The following is a 25,739-nucleotide window of genomic DNA, read 5'->3' as shown; positions in this document are numbered from 1 at the left end:
GGAGTGCAGGAATATACAAAATTAAAGGGTAATGTCAGAGACAAAGTCAATTCCTGTCATGGTAACAATGATGATAGACGTCCTCCTCTAACGAGGAAATTCTTATATTCCTCGTACAGTCCCAGAGGCAGGGAGAGGTTTGGTAACTTGCCTATCCTGTATTCTACCCTTTCCTATGTCTGATAAAAAGTACCAGGCATGAGGATTGCTTCTTCAGGAGAGAAGACACAGATTCAAAGGCTGGGACCACCACAAACTGTCATCAATTTGATTATTCAAGAGTCTGCTTGTAAGAGCTGATGTTCAACTGCTTTAGAGATTGGTTGGACAATAATATCAATGTACATTACTGAGCCACACACTTAGTAATTATTAAGATACCACATTTATGTTATGTGTGCTTTGCTAAAATTAAAAAATTTTAATACAAATATGATATTGTTTTATTTTCAGAAGAAAAAGCCAAAGTCGGTCCTGTGTCATCCATTTGGTAATTCCACTAAGGAGCCCGAGGCAGACCCCAGACACCAAACTCTCAGAAGCAGATCTGGCTTGGCTCGGACAGGTCAGCCCCACTGACCCAGGAGCTGCAGCACTGTCATACAGAGTCGAAATTACAGGACACAAATAACCTCCACATTTCAACTGCATTCCTGGTCAGTGAGAAGTTGCAAAGAAAGATTTACCTTAAAAAAAAAAACACCCAATTCCAGTGCCAAATAAAAGCCTTAAATGCAATATAGTAAACAGCACACCTGATGTAGACAGTGAACTTTTCTGTGCTGCAGTCTGTTCATTTGTTCCACAAACATTTGCAAGTGCTTCACACCCCTTTAGACACAACGAGAAGTATCAACCGTTTTCCTCCGTGAGGGCCAGCATCCAGCATGCAGCTGTGGGTGTTAGTGAACTCTGTCCCTAACAGTATACCTAATCACACACCACGGCAGAACTGAGAACATCCACACGAACATGTTCACAGACGCATTATCACAGTACCAAGAACAGAAAAAAGCATGAGTGGATAAATAAAACCTGAGTATTATTTAGCCATTAGAGCAATAAAGTCCTATTATGCTGAGTGAAAGAAGCTGGACAGTAAGATCACACACTGTGTAATTCAACATGAATAAAATGTCCAGAATAGACAAATACACACAGAGAGACCAGTGTCATGAGGAGACATGGGAAGCAGGAGTAACTTGAGTATGTGGTTTCTTTTGGGAGTGACAAAATTGTTCTGGAATTAGAGCTGTGATGGTTGCACAATAGTCTTCACCTGTGGAGCAGCGAGCAGGCTGTGCCCTGTGCCTGGTGTCCCGGCCGGGCTCACAGCTGGTGTGAGGGACTCATCACCTGCAGCACCTTGCCTCTGCAGGGTGCGAGTACTGACTACCGTTCTGAAGGCTGCCTTTTCATGCTTTCCGTTGCTTCTTCTGTTCTGAAGATTTTAAGTTCAGTGTAGTCCAACTTTTTTGTTTTGTTGCTTGTCCTTTGGTTTCATATCTAAAAAATCATTTTCAAGACCCATGTCAAAGCACTTTTTCTCTGTACTTTTATTAGTTTTATGTCTTACATTTAAGAGAGTAATTTTTGTCAGTGGCATAAGATAAGGGTCCTTGTTTATTCTTTTGCATATGAGTATCCAGTTTTCCCAACATTATTTATTCAAGAGATGATGATTCCCCACAAGCCCTTACCATCAGGGGCAAGCAGGAGTTCCCCATAGAGTCTCAGGCTCATCTCTGAGTGCCTGGTCCTGTCCCAGTGGTCTCCATGCTGGTATTCAGGCAGTGCCACACAGTCTACAGACTACAGCTCGCTAATGTCATTTGAAACTGGGAAATATAACGCTCCCAAGTACTGGTCTCATCGCTCAAGCTGCTTGGTCTATTTGAGTCCTTTGTGGTTCTATCCAAGTTTGGCAGTTTTCTTTTATTTCTATGAACAATGCCATTGGATTTTTGGTAGGAATTGCTTTGGATCTATAGGTTGCTTTATGTGGTATGGACATTTCAGTAACATTGATTCCCTCAGTCCATGAACACAGGATAGCTTTTTATGTATTTGTTTCGTTGATTTCTTTCATTAATGTCTTGGTTTTCAACATGCAGACTTTCCAACAACATGGTTAAATTTATTCCTAAGTATTTTATTGTTTTTTCAGATAGTTTATTAGTTCAGAGAAATGCAACTGATTTTTATGTTGATTGTGTAATTTGAAAATTTGCTGAATTTATTTATTAGTTTGGTAAGTAAAACTCAGGCCAACAACCCTATTATATCAAGAAGATACAACAACTATACAAACAGACCCAGTATCAGAGCACCTAAGTATATAAAGCAAATACTTATAATGCCAGTTTCTTGGGTGTAATCTTTAGAGTTTTCTATACACGAGATCACACCATCTGAACACAGAAACAGTCTTGCTCCTTCCTTTCCTATCAGACGCCTTTTTCTTTTTCTTGCTGCATGGCTAGAATTTCCAGTACTCCGTTGAGAAGTGGAGTGGAGCAGCCTTGTCTTTTCCTGATCTTAGAGGAAAAGTTCTCAGCTTCTCACCACCAAGCAAAAGGCTAGTGGTGGGCTTGATATCAATATTTCCTTGGGGTACACTCCTTCTGGACTGGGTTTTTTCTCAGAGTTTTAAACAAGAAAGGATGTTAAATTCTGTCAAATGTTTCTGCATCCACTAAGATGATTGTATGATTTTTATCCTTTATTCTGTTAGTGTGATACATCATACTAATTGATTTGTGTTGAGCCCTCCTTGCATCCGAGGGATAAATCACCTTGACATGCTTGACCATGGTACATATTTATAATGCGCTGTTGAATCGAGTTTGCTACTGGTTTTTGAGAATTTTTGCATCTATGGTACAATTTTAGATTATGAGTAACTTGTTCTATGAGTGTTCTACAAGACAAATGTTTCTAATAAATTTTAACTTGATAAGCAATAACTTGCACTTTTGGTACTGGATACCAAATGTCACATGGTCACAATTAAGCCGATGATTACTCTCTCTCCCCCCACCTTCTCTCTGCAAGATTGCGGGTGATTATCTCCCAACAGCAAGACACTATGAAGTAGATCTTTTTATTTATTTATTTATTTTATTTTATTTTATTTTTTCTTTTTTCTTTTTTATCGGTACCGGGGATCGAACTCACGACTGCCTGCTTGCAAGGCAGGCGCTTATGCCACTGAGCTAAATCCCCAGCCCCCTATGAAGTAGATCTTGTCTACAGAGGAGGAGAAGAGACAGAGGAATGCCTCACTTCATATGAGATTAGACAGACGTGAAAAATATGGAATTCAGTGCAAAATTTTGTAGAAAAGTACCACCCAAATAAGGTGGGCGAGCAATGAATCTGTTTAATGACAATGCAATATTATATTTCTGTTAAATCTTTGAAAGCAAGGGTCACTGGGTAGGCTCCTTGTGAAAACTGCACAAAAACAAAAAGATTCCATTGAGCCAACAGATAGCAGTGATTCCATTAGTGATGGTGAAGTTGTCCCATACAGTAACCCTCCTTCTCTCTTGTCTCCCACACACCAACTACAAAGGTTTTCAAAGATAAGTGCAGGTGAATTTATTTTTAAAATATTATGTAGTTTATTATTTTGTATTATACTGTTGCAATCATTTTATGTAAATATTTTTTGGGTTGTGGAGTCAATCATCTGAGTTTTCATTTTTTCTTATGAGGAAATTTGTTTTGATGGACAAGTATTTTGGATTACAAGCATGATTTGGGAACAAAATGTGCTTACAATCCAAGATTTTACTATATATTTATCAGGGTTACTGGTCTGGCATTTTCTTAGACTGTCCCTGTTCGACAAGTCTCAGGGAAAGCCTGGCCTTATGAGGTTGGTTATTCCCTTTAATGTTTTTGCCAAGAGTTTTAGAAGCACTCGCATTCATTCTTGAAGTGATCAGTAGAATTCAGGTGTGAAGTCCTCTGGTCCTGGGCTTTCTTTCTGGAGAAGTTTTTCATTACTGATTCAATCTCCTTATTCATTAGTGTTTTCAGATTTTCTCCATGATTCAGTTTTGGCAGTTTGTATGTATCTAAGAATTTGTTTCTTTTAGGCTGTTCAATTTGTTGACATATAATTAATTATACATAGTCCCTTGTGATCCTTTATAATTCTTTATCAAGAGTAACGTCTCGGGGGCTGGGGATTTAGCTCAGTGGCATAAGCGCCTGTCTTGCAAGCAGGCAATCGTGAGTTTGATCCCTGGTACCGATAAAAAAGAAAAAGACAAAAAAAAAAAAAAAAAAAAGTAACGTCTCTTCTTTTGTAGCAGAAAATGCCCCTCCCCCAGCCAGTATACTTCAGTTTCTGTCACCCAGGTAACAGTTCCAGTTGCTTCAGTCTCTTAGAAACACCTGGTCACTGTGATGCACATTGTATAAACCAATCTCCAGTCTGCAAGCCACTCTGCCTCTGTACTTCTTGCCTGCTTGTCCTGTATAAGCCCTGGACCACCAGGAGATATATTTTGGAAGTGATCTCAATCAATGTCCATCGATGTACAGAAATGTGCCTTCAAATCCTGGGTGTCATTTCAGTGTTTCTGTTTACCGCTGTACTTTCATTTATGATTTTATTTACTTGAGTGTTTTGCTCTCACTCGCTTCCTCTCTTCCATTAGTTAAGCTGAAGGACAGTCACTCCTACTATTTCAAAGAATAACTTCTAGTTTCATAATCTTTTCTGTTTTTCTAGCCTCTGCTCCATTTATTCCACTCCAAGCCTCATGATATCCTTCCTTCTACTGACTTAGGCCCTAGTTCGCTCTTCTTTTTCTAGTTCCTTAAGTGGTAAAGGTCTTCCTTTTCTAATTGGGTTTTCTCAATTGTCAATCCTCCTATTAGAAAAGCTTTTACTTCACTGTGTAACTTTTAGTATGATGTTGTTGTAGTCTGGGGTTGTACACAGAGAACAATTCAGGTCAGGACATGGAGTTTATAATATTTTTATAATGGTCACTGAAAGTTAACACAGGAAAATGCAGGAAATCTATCCGCAACACCAACGACATAGATTATTTAAGTCAAGAGCCTAAACCCCACGGCAATGTCCCACATGAGTCCAGATAAAAACCCAGAGCTCAAGACAACGCCTCCACAAGTCCAACTGGAAGTCCAGGGCCCACAAGGACTCACGCCAGTCTCTTTTACAGATTCGTGCCAGGAAGACCCAAGGGTCAGCGGTGGAAGCCAGAAAGTCCATGCCTGCAGGATGAAGGAGCTGTGCTAGTGGGATGAGGGTTCTACACTGGAGCCGAGAAGTCACACTCACAACAAAGAGCGGGGCTGTCCTGAAAGGAACCACAGCTGTCCTCAGCGACACGGAGGCCCTGAGCTCCTCCGACGACAAGCACAGTCAGGAACATGCCAGGAAGCAGCGTGACAAGTTCACCCTGGGGACCAGGCAGCACGTCTTCCCTTCCGGAGCCAGGAAGCAATGCTTGATGTGAAGACCAAAGCTTCTCCAGGAGAACCAACAGCTCAGACAGCAACTTGTAGGAGAACTAACAATGCCTGCATAATGCCTCAATCTCTCTCCACACCTCTCTTCTTCTCCACCTATTTAGCCTGGCAACCCTTCTCAGGTGGAGCATCTTCTCTCAATGCATGCTGATGTAACCCAGCTGGCGTTAAGTTGACCACTAGTTATCAAACCATAACAGATGTGTTTCCATTTCCATTTGTCTGAAGGTATTTTCTCCCCTTTTGATTTCCTCCTTTGCTTACTGGTTATTCACTAGTATAGTGTTTAATTTCCACGTACCTGAATTTCTCAATTTTCCTCTTGTTCTTGATTCTAGTTTCATACTACTGTAATCAGAAAAGAGTGTTAAAATTTCCTCAAACATCTGATCTACACATGCTCTGTCCTAGAGGATGGTCCAGATGGACTTCAGAAGCCACACATGCCCGTGCTGTTGGATGACACTGGAAATGTCTGTAAGAGCCACCTGGTCTAGGATGTTGTGCAAATCCACTTTTCCCTGTGACCTTCTGTCTAGATGATCTACCTGCAGTGCTGATAAAGGTGGGTATTAAAGTTGATCACTGGCATTGCACTGCTGTTCATTTCTCCTTCCTCTTCTGCTGGTACTTGTTTGACACAGGTGCTCGGATGCTGGGTACATAAATATTTATGACTAGTGTAGCTTTTTGATGGAACACGCACCTTGTCATTATTAGTGGCCCTCCTTGTCTCTTTATGGTCATTTTATCCTGAGGTGCATTTGTCTGAGGGAAGAGAGCCCCTGCTCCCTTTGGTTACTGGCAGGGACTTCCTTCCCACCCTCTGCTTACAGACTGAGAGTATCCTTCCTGGACAGCAAATTGCTAGTGCCCCTAAACACCCACCCTCTATCTTCTGACCAACTGATGGGTTGCATCATTTATACTGAAGGTAATGTCAGGAGAAAAGGAGTCACTGTTGCACTCTATTCACTGTTATCTATTCCTCAGCACCACAGCTCACATCTCCTTCTTTTGCTGTCTTTCTCATGAATTGATGGCCTCTGGTCACGGTGAACATCAATTCCTTCTGCTGAATATTTTTTTTTTCTAGTTATCATGAAGCTTACATAAAATATCATGAGTATAGCATCCTGTTTTAAGCTTGTAACAATTTAACTTGGATCATGTAAAACACTATAACTTCCCCACCCCTTACACTTTAGTCTACTGATGTTATAATTTACATGTTTTCATATGTATCTAGTATATTATTGTAATTATAATTTAATAGTTTGTTTTTAACTTTTATGTCAAATTTAAAGGGTGTCTTACTTATCTTTATCATTGCTGAGACAAAATACACAACACCACAAGGAAAAAAATATTTATTTAGCTTACAGTTTATAGAGGTTTCAGTCCATAATCAGCTGGTGCCAAGACAAGGAAGCATATGGCCAGGGGCGACAGTTCATGGACGGCAGAAGACAGAAGAGCAGTAAAAGATGACCACAGCTCTTTTTGTCCCTTATATCTTATCCAGGCTAATCAAGATGGGCAGCACTCACACCCTTAATCCCAGTGCTTTGAATCTAGCATTGCAACATGAATCAATCCCAGCATCACACACTCTAGATCCAACCACCTCTGAAAAAGCCAGGACAATGGCTACACGAGACTTTGGGGGAGCATCTAGACACACCGTAACAAAGGGATCCACACACCATCATTACAATGTTACAAGCTCCTATAGGTGGTCACTCTCTTCCTTGCTCCTCTGAATGGACAATCAATGATTGTCTCCAGGAGCCCACACCTTCTGCTGAATCAAGTCACTGCTATATCTCCCCAACAGACTTTCTAGTTCTGTCATGGTGTTCTTCAGCTCTAGGATTTCTTATGGTTTCTATTTGTTAAAAGTTTCTCATTTTGTCCATGTATTATTATCCCAATTTTGTGCAACTCTGTTTTCTTGCCATTCAACTGAATTTCTTTAACAGTCATTCATATAGCTCGCTTCTGTTGGCTCAGCTACTGAAGCTTTCTGATTCCTCTGACTGAGCCATTTGTCTAACTCTTCATGATACTTGTGCCCTGACACAAATGATGTGCCCAGAAGAAGCACTCACCTGCAATAGGCCTCGTGGTTACCCTGGACAGTGAGGCTGGAGTTTGCAGGGGTGTCTGGTAGGGTCTGTAGCATCCCGGGCCCAAGCTCACAGTTTTCAGCTGGGAAAGGCCATCGCCTGCTCTGGGGTCAGTGTGCCTGGTATGTGGGAGTTATGCAGCCAGGCTGATGGTCAGGCAAAGCTTATGGTCAGGTGGCAATGCATATGAGGCTGATATGACCAGACCTGGCCTCGGGTTGGGCTCTCAGTTAAGTAGGGCCCTGTGGCAGGCAGAGTCACTACTGACTCCCTGCCTGGGCAAGGCCAGTGATGTGCTCTCTTGCCCATCATGGTTATCACTGGGCTCCTGGGTGAGCAGGACACAGGCTGAGCTCAACCACCAGGCAGAAGCAATGCCTGTGCTCTGGACCAGGCTCCTTGATTGTGTTTCTTAATTAACTGCCTCATAAATCTACCTCTTACTGAATGCACAGGCCTCAGGATTTTGTGCAGTATCAGGCCTACATTGGGTACAGAGTGATGGCTGGCTCCTAGTGGAATGAAAGGATGAATTAATACAGCTTCCCCAGCCACAGAGGTCCTTCAGCCCCACAAAAGCCATTCCCAGGTTCTCTCCAGACTGCCTTGTAACCCACATGAGCAAGACTGAGCAGGGAGCCATATTCCCAGCCATTTGGATGCTGTCACCAAGGCTGCGTGGACCACTCCTGCAGCCTCCATGCATGGCAACCATGACTTCTTCTGAGTTCCCAGAAGCTCTGAGCTCAGGATGCTTCAGGCCCAGCTTCCGGTCCATGAAGCACTAGAATCTCATCTCTGAAATACGAGAGCAGGTTCTGAGATGAGAAGTGGAACCTCATTCTTCCCACACTGCAGGACCTGAATGACTTTCCTATGTAAAGGAGGACAGAGGAGGTGGGGAGCAGCTCCCACAGCCCCCAGTGGCCCTGGCAGAGAACCTGTGATCCTATCATGGGAAATTCTACCGCCCCAAACCCAGAGCTCAATGCAGTCAGTCTCGGGAGGTGAACATAGTTGAGGAAGGAAGAGCTGTAGCTTTCCCAAGTAAGAACGATGTTCTACATCTGTGGCAACCAGCCAGGCCTTGGATTGTCTCCCAGGTATATTCAGTGTCTGCAGAAATAATTCACAGTCACAGCGAGGGTACTCCTGGCACTGGGAAGGTGGAGACCAGGGATACACAGGACCACACCCACTTTGTCCCCACCAAAGGATCATCCAGTTTTGTCTGTAATGCAGGATTTTCAAAGCCAGTGGACTCCTGATGTCACCTCCCAGGTATTCCCAGAGCTCATGGGATCTGTGCTGTCACCATGCAGACAGAGCCAGGAAACACACACACACACACACACACACACACACACACACACACACACACAATACATACTGGCAAATCAGAGACCTGGTTTTCCAATCTCAAGATGATTATTCTAGCTCTCTCTACCATAACCAGCCCTAGAGAAGGAAAAGAACTGTGTGTACCAGAGCCTAGATTTCCCTCTATCCTGGCTCCAGAGACCCTGCAGCCCTGTGCTTGTTCCCCAGCCTCTGCACACAGATCCCCTGTGAAGCCTCTTCGGTTTTCTTATCTGCAGCCCAACTGTCAGGTACTTTAATGGTGATCCCCCATGCAGAAAACCACTAATGAACACCCAATAAAAACACACAGCTTTTCAACCTGCAGAAAATTTCTCTTTCAGTTTCAAAATGGATAAAGATATTCTTTGCTCCCCCTACTATATGAAAGTCTGGTGCACTGCTTCTGTCTGCAGTACAAATATATCAAAATAAGAGCTAGTCCCTGATTACATTTAGAATTAGACCATGTAATCATGCTAAAGAACAAAAAACCATTAAAAAATATGCATTAAAACCTCACTGATTCAGACTTTGCCATTTCTGAAGTCAAGATCAAACACAGCAGGCTAAAATTGACAATTCCATTTGTTCTCAAAGTATAAGGACTAAAAGAACTAATTCTGGATGATAAACACTATTTACTTTCAAAAGAGAACACACTGTAATTAGGTACTGACCTAGAAGCATCAGTGTGTATGGAAACACCCGGAGCACAGTGTAATAAGTGGTGCCTTCAGAGCCTGTGGTTTGCAGCCTTCTTTCTCCTGATCATAGGGCAGATTTAACCCTAGCACCCTATATGTCCAGTGTCTACATAGCTTCACTTTAGCACAGAGCCCATTGTGGCAATGGCTATTTGGTCCACAGAGGAGGAAAGAGGAGGGCAGGGCCAGGGAAGTTTGAGGGACACCAGTAGCTACTCCTGGGCAGGCAGGTGCAGCTTCAAAAAAGACCTGAAGAAGCACCTGGCTTCCCTGAGCTGCCCTCCTCACTCTCCACGGCATCCCATCCTAGTGCTGAAGACCCTCACTCTGGCCCTCGTGGGACACACGCAGCCCTCTGGTGGCAGGATGCACATGCCTGACCATCCCTCTGTTTTCTGCTTTGCAGCTGCAGGCCAGTCCTGCAGACCACCTGCAACCACATAGATCATCCATAGCCACTGTGAGCTGTCTCTCAGCCCCTGGAGCTTTCTGGGTGAAGGAGACTTTAGAGAAGTGAGACGAACTGTTCTCCTCTTAGTAGTCCATGGTCTTTCCCTGTCTGTACTCTAAGATCCAAAGCATCCAAGCTTTCCTGCCTCTCCAGTGATCTATCTTCTGAGCTTTAAACCCTGTCAAGAAGGGGGAGCTCCTCCCTGCCCAGGGGAAGAAACGTCACAGGAAGCAGGACTTTGCTGTTAGCTTCATTTGGAGACCAGGAGTGGTTCGGAGCTATGCACGTGTGCCAAGGGTGAGTGTACAACAGTGGATTTCAGGTCAAGCTGGAAGGTGTTCAGGACAAGACTGGCATGACCTCAGGAACCTGGAGGACAGCAGGCCATGGCTCCACACTACATGAGAGCAGGGTCTGGTCAGCTGAAGGCCCGGGTGGAATGGGTCCTCCACAGACTGCACAGCCCCATGGGGACTCAGCTTCGGCCTCCAGACTGGAGCTGATCACTGGATGCTGAACCTCAAGTCCACCACAGATTTGGGCCTTGGCAGTCTCTGTGACCCTGGGAGCCAGCGCCTTGTCATGAACCTCTTCTTTCTCCTCCATGCACATTTCCTGCTGGTTTACATCTCTGGAGAACCGGGGTTAGCCTTACAGGAACTAGAGGAAGGACACCAGGGTCAGCAGGAGACCCAGCAAGGCAGGGCAGCAGGCAGCAGCATCTTGCTGTCAAAGGCCTCAAGGCAATGGTGAGCAGCCAGGGCGGTGCCTGGGAATGGGCAGAATGGCTCTGCAGGAAGGAGAGGAAGCCTGCCCTGCTGCAGAGGGGCTACAGAGCCCAGCCCTGCAGAGCCTGAGGAGGTGGGGATTGATCGGGACCAGGGCAGGTGCTTGGGGGGAGGGAGTCCCAAAAGTGCCCAGGCAACAGTGCCCGCCAGCCGTGGTGATGAGTGGGTTTTCTGTCCCCAGAACCAGATGATTTCAAAACCTTCATGATGCAGTTTCTTCAGTGATCCAAGGCTGATGGGCATAAATAATGTTTTTGGTTTTTTATCTTTTTGTACTTTTTTAAAGCCTCTATATAGCAACAGTTAAAATAAAGGTTTGAATTAAACTGGAGTGTACATTTTCAAAAAAAAAAAAAACAGCCTTCCAATATTAAAGTTTACAAGAAGGCATTATGTTTAGCTAGATCTTTCAAACTGATTATATTCAAACATGCGAGCAATAATATTATAAAGAGATTTGATCCTAGGTAATATCCTATCAGAACACAAAGAGTATAAAATTCCTCTAGGCAATAAGAACAGAAGCTCTAACGCAGCACCATGGCAGGAGAGAATCCGTCCAAGGGCCTTTAACAGGAGCCTGACCACCACAGGCTCCACAAACCCAGCCACACTTTGCTCCTCTCTTTCCAGCAGCAGGAGGGGTGGAGACCTGAGCTCTAATTGACATTCACTACTTCTAGGATCATTAAAGGTCTTTTGCAGTGTTCTACAGGCAATGTTGCAAAGCTCTTAAGCATGCCCTCACTCCAACAGCCACATCTTTACTTTGATTAAAGTGCTTCAGCAATTTGAAAGGAATTTCTGAGGGTTGGAAGGTTTTATATTGAGCAAAAATGTCCACAAATACTTACTTCAAACTGGACAGAAATAAGAGACAAACTGTCTTAGCTTTGTTTTCTAAAATCCAAAGGCAGCATAATTTAAACAGCATGGCCCGTGGAACCTAGTTCTGTCTCTGTCCCTTGCAAGCCCTGAGCTTCCAGGCAGGAAGCAGGACACAACCAACACCTTCACATGGTCTGGCTTTTCCCACCTCACCTCTTTCTGTGGCCTCTCAGTAATGCTGTTGGCCAAGGGGGAAGCCCTCCAGGGAACTCATCAAAAGGCACACAGACAGTTCTCAGCCTCCTGCATCCTTATGGGTTTTGTCCTTCTTAAGAGTTTTTATGAGGCTTTCAGTAATTCCTGGAACAATCTTGTTTAAAGAATCTTGAAAGCTACAACATGCCTTGAAGAAAAAGCCCCTGACAATATCAAACAAATGTAAGCACTGCTAGAAATGTAAGCACTGCTAGTGCTGCTAGCGCTTCATTCTTCAGGTTTCAGTTCTCTAATTCTTTGCCAAAGCCTGCATCTTCTGTCACAAGCATGGGAACACACATACCTGCTCCCCATGCTGGTGTGATCACGTTCAGGTGTCATGCCTGGTCGGACACATTCTGTCAAGTGAATGTGTTTGTGACCCACTACCGGGGATTCCAACGTTGTGCCACTTCACAGACATGTGTGAACACCTTCGGGCGTACAGGGATTTCCGTATTTCAGACTTCTATGCAGTAGATTAGATTTGCAGGAAGAAAATAAATGGTTCTAAGGTTCCAAAAATTAGGCTCCTAAATAAAATAAAATTTGCTACAAAATAAAATTTGAAAGACTGGGAATGTAGCTCATTTCTGGAGTATGCCTAGCAGGAGGCCATGGGTTCTTTCCCGGTATAAAAACAAACAAACCAACAAAAAATACCAGAGTGAAGCTGCCAGAATGGGGAAAAGTGACAGGGACATAGCCATCTCACTTGTGCAGGCTCATGGGGCAGGGGCTCTTTCTCTATAAATTCCTTGCCTCCACACAAAAGTAATTCCTTGCCTACACACACACACTTTATAAACTCTTTGAACACAAAACTTGTCTTGCTGCTAACTGGGTTTTCCTCTAGAGGCGGAGTGCTCCCAGCTCCCAGTCCCCTCACTGCACACCACAGCACCTTAATTCTCGCTCCACAGCACTTCCTATCTTGGGCACGGAGTGTGAGCGCCAGTCCTCCCAGCCCTAAGCTCACCCCTAGGCATACACAGAACAGCGACCCTAACCTCCAGCGACACCCTGGCTCACAGGGTTTCTGGCGGTCAGGTGAGCTCCTGGAAGCTCACACAGGAAGAAGGAAGACATGGAAGACGTGCATTTCCCGGGAGGATGGTTATCTCAGGGGTTCTCCAGGAATCTGCGGAAGAATCACTTGAAGAAAATGAATGCCATGTTTTGCGTCCTAACCTACGATTTCTACCATTCAAGAAGGAAACACTGAAACAACTTCCAGAAAACAAATATAGAAAAGCCACGCACAAGGACACACAGAAGGCACAGGGTGGAGACGGGGCAGGAGCAGCCAGAAATGCCTGAGTTCCTGCTTCCGGCCTCCTGCCAACAGCAGGGTCTTCACACAGCATTCCTGCAACACGAACCCATGCCAGCTCTCCCCTGTAACTCAGCTGTGAAGATGTCTGCTCCGTGTGCAGAGGTTCAAAAGCTCACAGTGTGATCCTCCACCTGCCTTTCATCTCCGAGGCTTCAATTAGTTGGGGCTAACCATAGTCTGAAAATGCCGCATGGAAAATTTTAGATGTGAACACCTCACACAAGTTTTAAATTGTTTTCCTTCTGACCAGCATGATGTCTGTGCTGTGCCATCATTGGGGGCACAAACTGTCCCTTCCTGGCACAGCCACACTGCCGTTAATCACAGCTCAACTGTCTCCTGTTACCAAAGGGACTGCTGCAGCATCCCCGTCTGTGTTCAAGTGACCCTGACCACACCTGATCACAGTCCTAAGCAAGAGGGGGAGAAGAGCAGGCACACAGGTGAACCCCAGACTGCATGGCTGCAGGAGACAGGAGGCAGGAGGAAATAGAGCACCATGGCTTTAGGCATCTCCCACAGAATGAACAGTAAAAAACAGAGGGGTGAAATAAATCCTACCATACTAACTGAAACACTGTTACATTCAAAGTTACAGCTCAGAAAAGGATAAAGCAACTCAATGCTGTTATCAGATTTACAAGTAAAATACAAATGTAGAGAGATGTTGGCAAGGAAAAAAATAAAGAGAATGATAAGGCAAAGAAATACCAAGCAAAAGAAAACCAGTACTAATGTACTAAACCCAGATTTAAAAACAAGAGGATACACTCAAATTAAATTAAAGTGCACCTAATAATGTATTGCTTCAAAATATACAAAATAAAACTGAAAGACTGCAAGATAAAATCGATAAATTCACCTCTGTAATTCTTCCCCCACAGCTGGTAGACAATGTGCAAGAGTAAGCAACACTGAGTACCTGACTAACGTGACTGACCAGCCTAAGCTAACGGACAGACACAAACACAAGACACTCCTCTAATGACCATGCTGAGTTCCCCAGACTCGGCTGTCAAACGCATTAGATGCCAAGTGAGGAATCATAATCATATGCACACAACAATATTCAGAACAAAGCAATGGTCAAAGGAAACTGCAACACAGTGACTTTGCTTTTATTTGTGTAACTCTTACACACAGGACTGTAATGTACAAAAGAACATTAAACTACAGTTCTGTGCTATACAGCACAATCAGTGGAAATCACAGTACTGTAACCTTCTGTAGAAGAAGCCACTATGAGGCCACACTGCCATGGGCATCCCACGACATAAATTCGAATGTGGGTCGTAAGTCCGAAGGTCGGGTGAACTCAGTTGTAGTCTGATCGGTCCTTAAACAGGTAGGTCATTAAATGAGGACTATCTCTACAAATCACCATAAACAATAACTTTATTTTCAAGAAATCACAAAACATTTATGAAAAATGACAATGTATCAGACCATAAAACAAGTGCTAACAAACTGCAAATACCTGGAAACATGTGGACCATGTTCTCATGCATTAGAAAAAAATTTTTTAGTTCTAGACAAAAATCTGGTAAGTCATAAGCCAAAGAATAAATCACAATAAAAAATTTTAAAACTCACATATGAATGATAATTAAAAACACTACATTTCAGAGCTTGTGGAATGCAAAAATTGCTAAAAGAATCTTTATAGACAAATGTATAGTCCTAAATGCATATATAGGAAAAAATAAGGCTGTAAAAGTTAATTTAATCATATAATTTAAAAGATTAACAAAGAATAAAGCCAAAGAAGGAAATAATGCAGATGAGAATGGAGACTAATAAATAGAAAGGAATGATATGATGGAAAAGAGAAAGGCAAAAGCTGGCTCTTCAGAAAGTCTGGAAGGGACCGGAAAGGGCTCTGGGAGACTGACCAAGGGGTCAAGCCTGTGAAGCCTGCAAAGCTTTGGTAGTGGTGGGATGCCTCTCACCACAGGCTCCGACCCTGGCACCCCAGCACCTGCAGATCCCATGGGATCTCTATGCCTCTCCCTGCACTTCACTTGCTCTATCTCCTTTTGGGGAAGCAATTTTAATGTCTCCCAGGTCAGCCAAAAGCAATATTGAGTCTTCTAGTTCCCTTATTCTTTGGTGTATGTGGACCACTGATAGATGTGGAGGAAAGAAAGGTCACTCATCACACCTACCACCAATGTCAGCCCCAGGGGACAGGAGAAAGTAAGTGGCAGCAATGGGAAAATCGAGCCAGGTATCTGGGACCCCGGGGAGGGAAGATGTAGACTGGGGCAGATGGGAGCTTGGGAGAGGCACTGGGGCGCCAGACTAAGACCTGCGGTCCTGCAGGTTTCCAAAAGACCTCGACCAGACTGCACCTGAAACAGCACCTCTGGTGTTCCTTTTAATTGGCCGTGAAAGAAGAACCAAATTACAACCACTATGCCTCTAGTGTCTCTAGTGATTAATAAATTGTTTCTCAAAAAGAGCAGAACAACAAAACCATCTGTATAAGATAAACACAGAAGCAGCCCCTGCCTTGTCTTCTGAGGCTGGAGCTACACGGAAATGATGCTGGAGCCTGGATTTCAGGCTGCAGCTTGGGCTGGAAGTGCCGCTGCACAGACTGGGCCAGCTTCAGAAAAAGAGCAGTGGAAAGAGCCACGGAGCTGTCTTTCCTTCCCCACTGCTGCCAACAGCAACCTGTCTTTGGGGCTTCTCCACCCAATGCAAGCCCCTCCTGGACAGCGGCCACACCCCAAGGTGGCTACAGTTCACACCGAAGAGCCACAGCCTTGCAGCTTGCTGTATTTGAGCAGCAGCTCCAGGGCGGGGAGATTAAGGGCTCTGGCAGACAGCCATGTGGATCTTCAGGCCACAGGCGCTTCTGTCCTACAGACACCTGATGTCCCTCAGCACACAGGTCTTGGTTTGTTTCCCCCGGCGGCTCGGTGAGATCACACTGTCAGCCCCAGTACAGAGCCATGCGTCACAGCTGTGGGGCCGCCCTCCCCCAGTGGCAATGCACATCCACTGTGCGTCCAAGGCGAGGACCGGTGCTGCACACTGCATGTCCTCGCCCTGACTGAGCATGCACGAATGCAAACAGAAAACCTTGGGAAGTAACAGCTGAATAAAATCAAAACAATTTCAGAAACAAAGTTCCATAAAGCTCTTTTTATTCTCCTTGCAGGCACACAGGTTCATTCCTGGGGCGAGTTTGAAGTGGGTGGGGTTTTGTCCCAGTGCCCTAGTCTCTCAGTCTTCTCTCACTAATCTTGGGGTCTTTGTTTGGGACTTCCTGTGTCTAGCAGCGGAACACACACGTTCTCTTGCAGCAAGGTGTTCATGACACAGTGTAATCCTGGAATCACCCAACCACCATCTTCTTAATTTTAAAACAAGGGATGATGAACAGGGGTAAACTTTTAATGGTGGAACGTGCACCCCTAGACAGGTGAGGTGGGTGGAGTAGGGCAGGTGCTTTCCTGGTTCTCCTTACCGTGTTCTTCATCCACTTGCACCAACACAAGGCACAACAGAGCAGCTGACATACTCTTATCATTCTCCCAAACTAAGCAAATAAGCTAAATCATGATCCAAACTTGGATACAATCACACTCATAAGATTTGAAACAAGCTTAACAAATTGGGTTGAATAGCACTGTAGTTTAACAAAAAGAAACAATAAATACCTTTTATTTGATATCTATCGAATTTTGTTACAATGCATCTTCACAGTAGTTGGTGCTGTTAAACACCTAACCCGCAGCTACTCCAGCTGAAACACACTGTGGTTTGAAGGACACTCAGATTCCAAAGACTGAGGAGGGAAAATGAATATCAAGTAGCCTGGTAATTTTGTATTGATTATCCTTTGAAGTGTATCCAAAAGTATTCTTGATGTGTTGAATTAAAAATAGATTCTCCTTTCCCTCCTTTCACTTTCTAAATGTGCCTGCTCCAGATTTAAACAACTTCTGTGCCTACATTTGTATTTCTTTTGGAAACTGCTCTCTTAGAAGAGTTAAGTTTTCATCGTGGAGTAATTTTTTTCAGTAAACTTAAAGAAGAGTGAAAAACATCATTCAGTAAGCATGTGGCATTTCTGGACAAGCTCAAGAAAAGCATCACTTATGGGTGACATTATTTGAGGTGGGCATCAAAAGACCTCTTCTATTTTGTTTCGCAGCCCATTTTCCTTGAAGCACAGCCTGTGCCATGTCCTCTCTTGTTTACTGATCTCTTCTCAGCCCCCACTGGCTGCAGCCCACTTATCCCATGTGCAGTGAGCAAGTGATTCCCGCAGCTCAGCAGCCCAGTTTCACCGACTTCATAAACTCTGCCATCTTCTGCACAATTTGCAATTATACTCTGCAGTGGATTTGCACTACAATGTTCAACAAAACCATATGTAATTGGGCAGTAACCAACCCCTAAAGCAAATGATGCTTAGGTGGGTAAATATCCACCTGCTGGTGTTCTGTTAACAGCATCAGAATGGGAACTAACAGTTTTTCAAGATGAACCTCCTGTCGTACAAGGGCTCAAAAGTGGTATTCGGATAATGATATTTGAAAGTCTATATACAGTATCCAAATGACCTCTGGGGGAAAATGAACAAAGTGTTCAAAAGTGACTGAGTGGAAATGTAGGCAACCTTTATCATCTTCTTCCTGTTCTACCTATTTCTACAATTGATGCATTTTATTTCAATACATTAAACTAGGTTAAATCTAATTTCAATTATCACATCAAATTCTATATCCTCTGTAAACTACTGTGCTTGGACAGCCTTGTTCCTGTAAAGTCTACCTTCAGGACTCCAAAATAATTCTCTAGATGATTATTACCTACACTGCAAATGATAGCTAACATTTGTGTGCCAGGCACCTTTCAGCACTTCCTATTTATTACCTCCTATAAACTCTCCAGCTATCCATCTTTCCTAAGCCACGAATCCTTCCTCTGAAAGGGAGGTCACTGAAGGGGGAATAGTTGGAAGAAGGAAATTCTATCCTAAAATTTAATTTTATAGTTAAAATATATAATTTTTTATAACACGATTTTTTTTGTACCAGGGGTTGAACTTATGACCTTTTGTTTGCCAAGCAGGCACTTACACCACTAAGCTAAACTCCCAGCCCTACGATACAATCTTTGGAAGAAAAATCCAACGTGGATTGATAATATATCTAATGAGAATTCACCTTCAACAAATTAAAGAAGATACAGAAAAGTAATTTGATAAAGTTTAACACAGGCACAATTTACAAAGACAAACTCTGTGATGAGGATAGCAGAAACATAAAATTTCTCAAATGTGTGGTACACCCGCTCAAAACCACAGTCTCAGAATCGTGGTGGCGAAGGACGCTGCCTTCACTCAGCACAATGCCAGAGGACCAAGAGCAGACATAACTGCAAAGAAGAAGAAACAAAATTGCCATGCTCTGTGGTACTTTTGGCTTTCTACAAAATATAGAGCACATCTACACACCAGCAAAGATGCTTGACAGAAAGTTAATGTACAAAGCACAACCTTACTACTCTCACCGCACTGTCAACGACAGCTTTAAAAATGAAACTGGAGAAAAAGGATCCCATTTACCATGGCAATAGAACCTGCAGACACCCAGTGAAAGGCGGAATCAAGTGTGGTATGTACCTCAGGTAGGATATACCAACAGAAAGGAAGAGGCAGCTGCCTGACCCAGAGACACACCCCAGAAATGTGAAGTCAGTGAGAGAAGCCGACACCAAACCACTCCCTGCACTGCTGTGGACACCTTCTGTCTGACGTGCTGTCCAGAGGGACAGGCGTCCAGGTGTGGGCAGCATCCCAGTTCTCAGGAACTGCCTGGCCTGGGCTGGGCTGGCCTGGGGTGAGGGTTGGGAGTGACCACTAATGTCTCACGGTTTCTTCGGGAAGAGACACAATTTCCAGAAAGGAGCTGCTGTGTGATTCCTGCAAACCCTGTGGGTATTGACCGATGAACTCTAACTGGCTGAATTGTACAGTGTGTGAATTATACCTCAACAAAGCTATTGGCTTAACAATGATAAAAAATAAACCTGTGAAGAGCCTAAGACAAGTTCTAGACCTTTACAGAGAACACTATAAAGTTTTATAGAATTATCTAAAAAGAATAATCATATATATAACGTCCATGAGTAAGCTGTACAAACAGGAAGGAGATGAAGTCTGCTCCAGTTTATTTGCAGATTTGATGAAAATTATGGCAGAACTTTTCAAGAGAAGGGAGAGATCCTAAAATTCATGTTGCTTTCTAAAAGGCCACGAATAGCCAAGACAATTTCAGAGAAAATGAAACGGTGGACCCTCAAGTTACAACTGGCATCACATACGGACAGCCTGAGTTATGATAGGAATTTTAGGCGTAACTTACAACCACAGTCTTGACCTATGACTTGAATGTCAGAAAAACATATGTAAACATCAGTCTGAGCCCAGATTCCTGATATTCTCATGGAAGAGAATAACCACCTTCCACTTCATCTTTCCTTCCTGCAAGCCAGAGATGTCACCCTGCATGGTAAACGCAGTAGGAAATTGTTTCTAGTAAACTAGGCACATTTTACAACTTTTTGGTGAATACACTAGGGAAATTATTGGTGTTTCTGGTGAATTATGCACATTACACAAATCTTTTTATTATAGAAAGTTAATTAAGGGGTGCTTTGGGAGGTTTTGAGTACATAATGGGTTATTTCCATTATTTCTTGTGGGAAAAATAATCTTAAATCACAACCAACTTGAGTTACTACCAGTCCTAATGAATGAACTGAGTTCATAAGTCAAGAATCCACTGTGAAAGGGAAGATAAGACTTTCATAATTAAATAACATCAGCTAATAAATACAAAAGATGAAAAGAACAGAAGAGAGTCAAGAAACACATCCAAAAATACAACAGAAATAGGATTATGACAGAAATGGCAGCACAACAAATGAGAAGATAATAAATAATTCATTAAATAATTCATTTAATGTGAAAAGTTACACCCTTGCCTTATATAAATACAGAAATATAAATGTCAGATCAGCTGTATGAAAAATAAAACTTTCCCAGTAAAAAAGGCAATGCACAGGAAAAAAACTGAACACTAAAAGATCCCTAAGAGAAACACGAAGTGAGAAGGACGGTGAAGGAACTTACTCCACGCTCACCAGATTAAGCAAATGTAAACTGGCCACCCTACACATGTAGGGTGCAAGAAGCCAAGGCAGAAATCGCAAACCCAGCCATGCAGAGGTTGGTGGGGGGGAAGACGACGCCGGCTTAAGCAGCCCTACCCTCACTCCTCAACCCCAGCGACACTGAGGCTGGACACATTGGCAGGGCCACAGCACCTGTCCAGGACAGCCACTGCGACACTCTCCTAACAGTGGAGGGAGGAGACTCAGCAGGAAACTCTTAGACTTGGAACTGGACAGGGGCAGCAGTTACAATGATCAGCCAGCAAATGTTACCGATGAGCTTAAAAAGAACACTAGGCAAAAAAAGGTAACAGAATAGACAAGGTGATGGGAACACACTGATCCCAGGCTGGCCTGCTAACTCGTGCCAGTGCCTCGCCTCAGGAGTTCTGGTGTGCTCTGTTTCCAGCAACGCCACCCTTGGCCTCCAGTGAAGACTACGTTTAGTGCACTTCTAGTCCCATGCTCCATGTCTTTCTGCCGGGCAGGAGGACAAAATGAGGTCTCCAGCCCCGCAGAAAGCATGGAGCAGCCATGGTGACTCGGCGGCTCTGCTCCTGGCTCCAGCTTGCAGAGGCTAAGCTGGCTCAGCTTTCGGGCTCAGCTCCTTCCCCATCAAAAGGGAAGGCAGCCCTGCACCCCACGGGGAAGAGTGAACCATCCCACATGCCACAGGTGCAGCTTCAGAGACATCTCCCTGCATGAATGCTCCTGTGAGCAAACAATTCAGCTCACAAACAAAAGTGTCTGCAACTCCACATCAGCTAACACAACCCCCAGGCAACAAACACAACCCCAGCCGTCTTCCTCGCACAAACACATATACACAGCTTCTGCCGAACCGTAAAACAAATTAAGTTCATAACGAGGGGTCCCACCACAAGGAAATGGTGAGGGATGGAGACAGGAGCGGGTCAGGCTCACCCAGTCTGTCCTCCCACACCTGGGCACAGCACCCACCCTTTCTTCCACTCCACAGCCTACCCCGGAGGGACACTTGAGCATTTCCTTCAGCAACAGCATGTCTCCAGACACAAGGCCTTCCTGCCAACCACCACTGGTAGCACGGTTAGAGGAGCTCCCTGCTTTAGGAAGGAAAGCTTTCCCCAAACCTGTGGGGCATTCAGGCAAGACCCTAAAGTACCCAAGCCAGCCCTTCAGGGCCCACAACTGGGACTCCTCCACCACACACAGCTCTAAATCACCGCCCTTCAGGCCAGAAGCAGTTCCAGGCCAAGGTGTAGTGGGAGGAGCCGTGAGGAGCCTGCTTACCAGGTGCTGAAAACCAGGGCTTGAAAACCAGTCCTGGATAGATTGTGCCTGGGGGTTATTCCCTAGCTTCCTCCCAAAGGCTGGAATGGAACAGTGGGTGTTTCAACTGTCCAGCCAATCAGGTGCCACCATTGTGGCAACAGTGAAAATCACAGATCTTTAAGCTTTAAGATCCTGGGATTCCCCACCAACTCCTAATTTCAAGGAATTAAAATATTTCCATTTTGTGGAGTGAAAATGTGAATTTCACATGAGAAGTCATTCCTAACTTTCTTCGTTCCTATCACACCATTTCAGAATTGGTCTGTGAAAGGCTCCTGGGGAGTACAGAGCTCCACTCATCAGAGTCTGCAAGGCTGCCCCCAGCCTGGCTGCTGCTCAAAGAACTGACACTGCTGAGTGGGCCGACCAAGCCTCCACTGGCTCTCAGACCGAGGGCTCCCTTTAGGTGTTCTGGACTGGCTTAGGCATAAGCACCATGGTTGGCACTCATAAATACAGGGCAGAAATAATCAAGAAGTCTCACTTTAGCTAGAGAACTAAAATAATAAATAATACTAACAAAAAGAAAGCACTCGAGTGGCAAAACCAAGCGCAATGACAGTGGTCCTTGGGCCCAGGGCAGGGGCTGTGGGAGGCTGGGTGTCCCTGTCAGTCCGTTCTTAACCTGGGCACCGGCTCATGGGCCTATCAGACTGAGAGTCTGCTGAGTGCACACTTCAGAGCAGTGCAGTGTTTTCTGAAGTTACCTTCAGATGCAATATTAATATTGGCCAAGGTTTGATCCATCGCCCTTGTTACCTTGCCTTTGAGATGAGAGAAATTACACACACAGTGGTTAGTAAATGGGAAGGCAAAACCAGCCCTGTCCGGTGGCCTAGGAGGAATCAACTGCTCTGAAGCCAGTACCAGAGAGGAACTGTCCCGCACCCTTGGGACAGAGGCAAGGACAGGACAGGGCCAGGACCATTGCTCAGTTAAATCACTGACCGTCACCAGTTCTACATTGTCCTGAAAGTGAACAAATCTTAGAGCCAGGGATCTCCCCTCTCCCTCCCGCCCCCTGACAAATGAGACCCAGGTCGTGAAGAGCTGGGTCACTGCCATGAGACACACACTCCTGCCCACTTGTACACTCGGCCCCTGCAACTCAGACCCTCTGCTGAGTCTAGGACACCTCCCACAGGGAGTCAGGTGAGCTGCAGTGGCCAGGCAAGAGGATCAGCACTTGCCAAGCCTCAGCAGAACCAAGTTCTCAGAGAATAGTTTAGGTCTGGGTCTTCACTTCGCCCCGTTTCCATGCTGAGCCCCGAATCTGGGGGCCTTTTGCCTTGTACTGTTCCAGGCACCCACCGCGTGTCCACACCTCTCTTGGCCTCTGAGTGACAAGTGCCTCGGAAGCTTGCAGCCCCGGCTGCTCCATTTGATGGATGAACACATTGAGGCCCGGAGACGCTGGTCACCGCGAACCTCCTCTCCGAGCTGGAGCTCGGATGATAGCGGCAAGGATGCACGCTGCGGAAGCCAGCCAGGGACACACAAGACCTGGGGACCTCCACCTGCGGGCGGGCGCGGTCCCGCAAGGATCTGGAGGGGCGGGAACCCAGCAGGTTTGCCCGCCCAGAGACAGCACCCTCGTCTCCACTGGGCCGTCACCCCAGGGGCAGGCCGGCAGAGCTTCCGAGCCCCGGACACTCGTGAGCGGCGCCCATGCCGCAGGTGCCAGCGCCTCTGGGACCTGGACAGGACAGCGCGCCCGGCTCCACCGCTTGACCTTGCCGGCGCTGCGGGCGGGGACAGGACCCACGCAGGACCGCGACGCGGGCCGGTGGCTGGACGCCGCTCCATCACGCTCTACGGGGACGCGCGGCACGCGGGGACGGCGCCGGCAGAAAGTTGCGGACGCGCGGGGGCCCGGTACTCACAGGGCACAGCTTGCGCGGAGACGGCGCCGCAGAGGCAGCTGCCGCAGCGCCGCACTGAACGAGCCTGCGGCGGGCACTCGCGGTCGGGAGCGCAGCGCGACACCTGCGGCCGGGGAGGCCAAGCCGCGGCGCGGGCGGGGCGCGGGGGCGACAGCGCCTGCGCGGACTCGGACCTGCGGGCGGTGCTGCAGGCTGCGGGGCGGGGCTTGGGGCGGGAGCGCAAGGGGGCGGGGAAGGGGCGGGGCGCAGCTTTCAGGGGCGTGGTTTGTGGGGTGGGGCTGGTGGGCGGGGAGAGGCGGGGCAATGAGGGGCGGGGCTGCGGGGCGAGAGCGATAGTGGCTGGGAAGGGTGGGCGGGGTCGGAGAGAGACGAAGGCGTGTAAGGGCGGGGCATGGCGTGGGCGTGGCTTGTGGAGGGCGGGATGCGGGGAGGGGCACATTTGGGTGGGGCGGTGGCCGGTCTGGGTGGGACGCTTTCTGGTTGGCACCAAAAGTGGGCGGGGCGTATGAGGTGGGGCGGGACGGAGGGGGCAGAAGGGGCGGTGCTTGCGATGGGTAGCTGGCTGTGCGGTGGGTTGGGGAGCGGATTGAGGTGGGATGGAGGAGGGTGGCGTATTGTGGGGTGCGGTACGGTGGGGTGGGGTAGGTGGGGTGGGGGCCCGGGGCTGGAGACGCACTCCCCTGAGCCCCATCACGCAGTGTTGTCCGGAGCGCGGTGGGAGTCAGGCTTCTTGTCCCGCGTCTGCACCCCCAGCCTTAGAGGGACGGGGAGCACCTGGCCTCCTCTTGGTCCCTGAGGTCCCGGTGTCTGCGTCCGCTTGTTCCGGACCCGAACCACAGCGACTCACCGTTGCTGGAGTCCGAGTCTCCTGGCCCGCCGCGGCTGCCGCGGCACCGGCTACATCACGGGGTCCCCGGGGCTCCACACAGTGCGGCCCGGTGGGCTGGAGCACCGGGTGGGTTTGTCTGTAGGGTCCGCGCACTCCTGGGCATGAAGCTTTGTGGGCTGCACCGGCGACCTCGGTGTCCGCAGAGTCCTAGGGTGTCTGCGTGCGGGGAAACGCAGGCAGTGGGAAGGCAGAGGGAAAGGCGGCCCTTCGGCAGGGAGCTCGGAAAGGAAGGGGTTCGGCCTGCGAGGATCCGGCGTCTTCGCGGAAAGGGCTGTTCATGGACTGAACGCAAGGCCAAGGGAGCTGTTTGCAGCCGCTCCCCTCTGCTTGGGTGGCGCCAGACCTGCTTGCCGGGCCCCAGCCACCAGCTCGCCGGGGCAGGCCGCGCCCCCGGAGGGAGGACCCGAAGAGTGCACCCCGCGGACGTCCGCTCTGCCTTGACGGTGTCTGCGCTGTCCAGATGCGCACCGCTTCTGCCCTTGCTCCGGCTCCTGAACCAGATGTGGTCACGGAGTGACCCGCGTGGTCGCGCGCTAGCGCTCCTTGTGCGGCGTCCACTGAGTGAGGTCTAACTCCGTCCACAAGAGAGGCACAGGCAGGCTCAGCAGGGCCTTCCCCCTACCATCCCTAGCATCGCGGGCGCGGGAAGTCACGCCTGGCCCTGACATGGGGGAGCACCTGCACCGCGGGTCTGATCCCTGGAGTCCTGGGGTTGGAGCCACCTGCACTAAGGCTTAGGGCTTCTTAAATATCTCCCGCGCGCTCACGGCCACGCGCGGGACGCGATTTCCTGTCCACAGCTTCTTGCACCTTCCTCCTGTGCACTCTGAGCGTGCGCTGATGACAGGAGCGCGGTGGCCTGGTTCTGAGAGCCTTTCAGTCCTCCGTAGCCCACTCGGAGGTGTATTAACTCCTATTTCAAGGGCTTGCGGGCTCCATTCTTCAGGTTGTGCCCTGACACACTTGCTACCCCACATTCCCACTTTCCAGTCCTCGACAGTCTGACAGGTACAGTTTGACTTGCATTTATCCTATTAAAAGTGAAGTGGAGATTTTACATACATGGAAAAGCCACTCTTGTTTCCTTTTAAT

General features: G+C 46.8%; 1 protein-coding gene across 4 annotated transcripts in view; it reads right to left on the bottom strand.

Annotated features, from left to right (window-relative positions):
- Myrip (myosin VIIA and Rab interacting protein) overlaps positions 1-25,465 on the bottom strand; it is a 153,040-nt gene extending 127,575 nt beyond the window's left edge. For 3 of the 4 annotated variants that reach the window (XM_013160340.3, XM_003476997.5, XM_013160341.3), the window contains exon 1: positions 23,759-23,918. The gene's annotated coding sequence lies outside the window, so the exon portion shown is untranslated. Of the gene's footprint in view, positions 1-23,758; positions 23,919-24,605 lie in introns of those variants that run through there. The other variant, XM_063260950.1, reaches the window with a different exon arrangement.
- Between the last annotated feature and the right edge of the window lie 274 nt (positions 25,466-25,739).

The sequence above is a fragment of the Cavia porcellus genome, unplaced genomic scaffold (assembly GCF_034190915.1).
Source record: "Cavia porcellus strain 051 isolate PalLab524CR breed Dunkin Hartley unplaced genomic scaffold, mCavPor4.1 scaffold_14, whole genome shotgun sequence".
Taxonomy (NCBI): Eukaryota; Metazoa; Chordata; class Mammalia; order Rodentia; family Caviidae; genus Cavia; species Cavia porcellus.
Note: the sequence above shows the minus strand (reverse complement) of the source record. Positions and strands in the feature narration are given on the sequence as shown.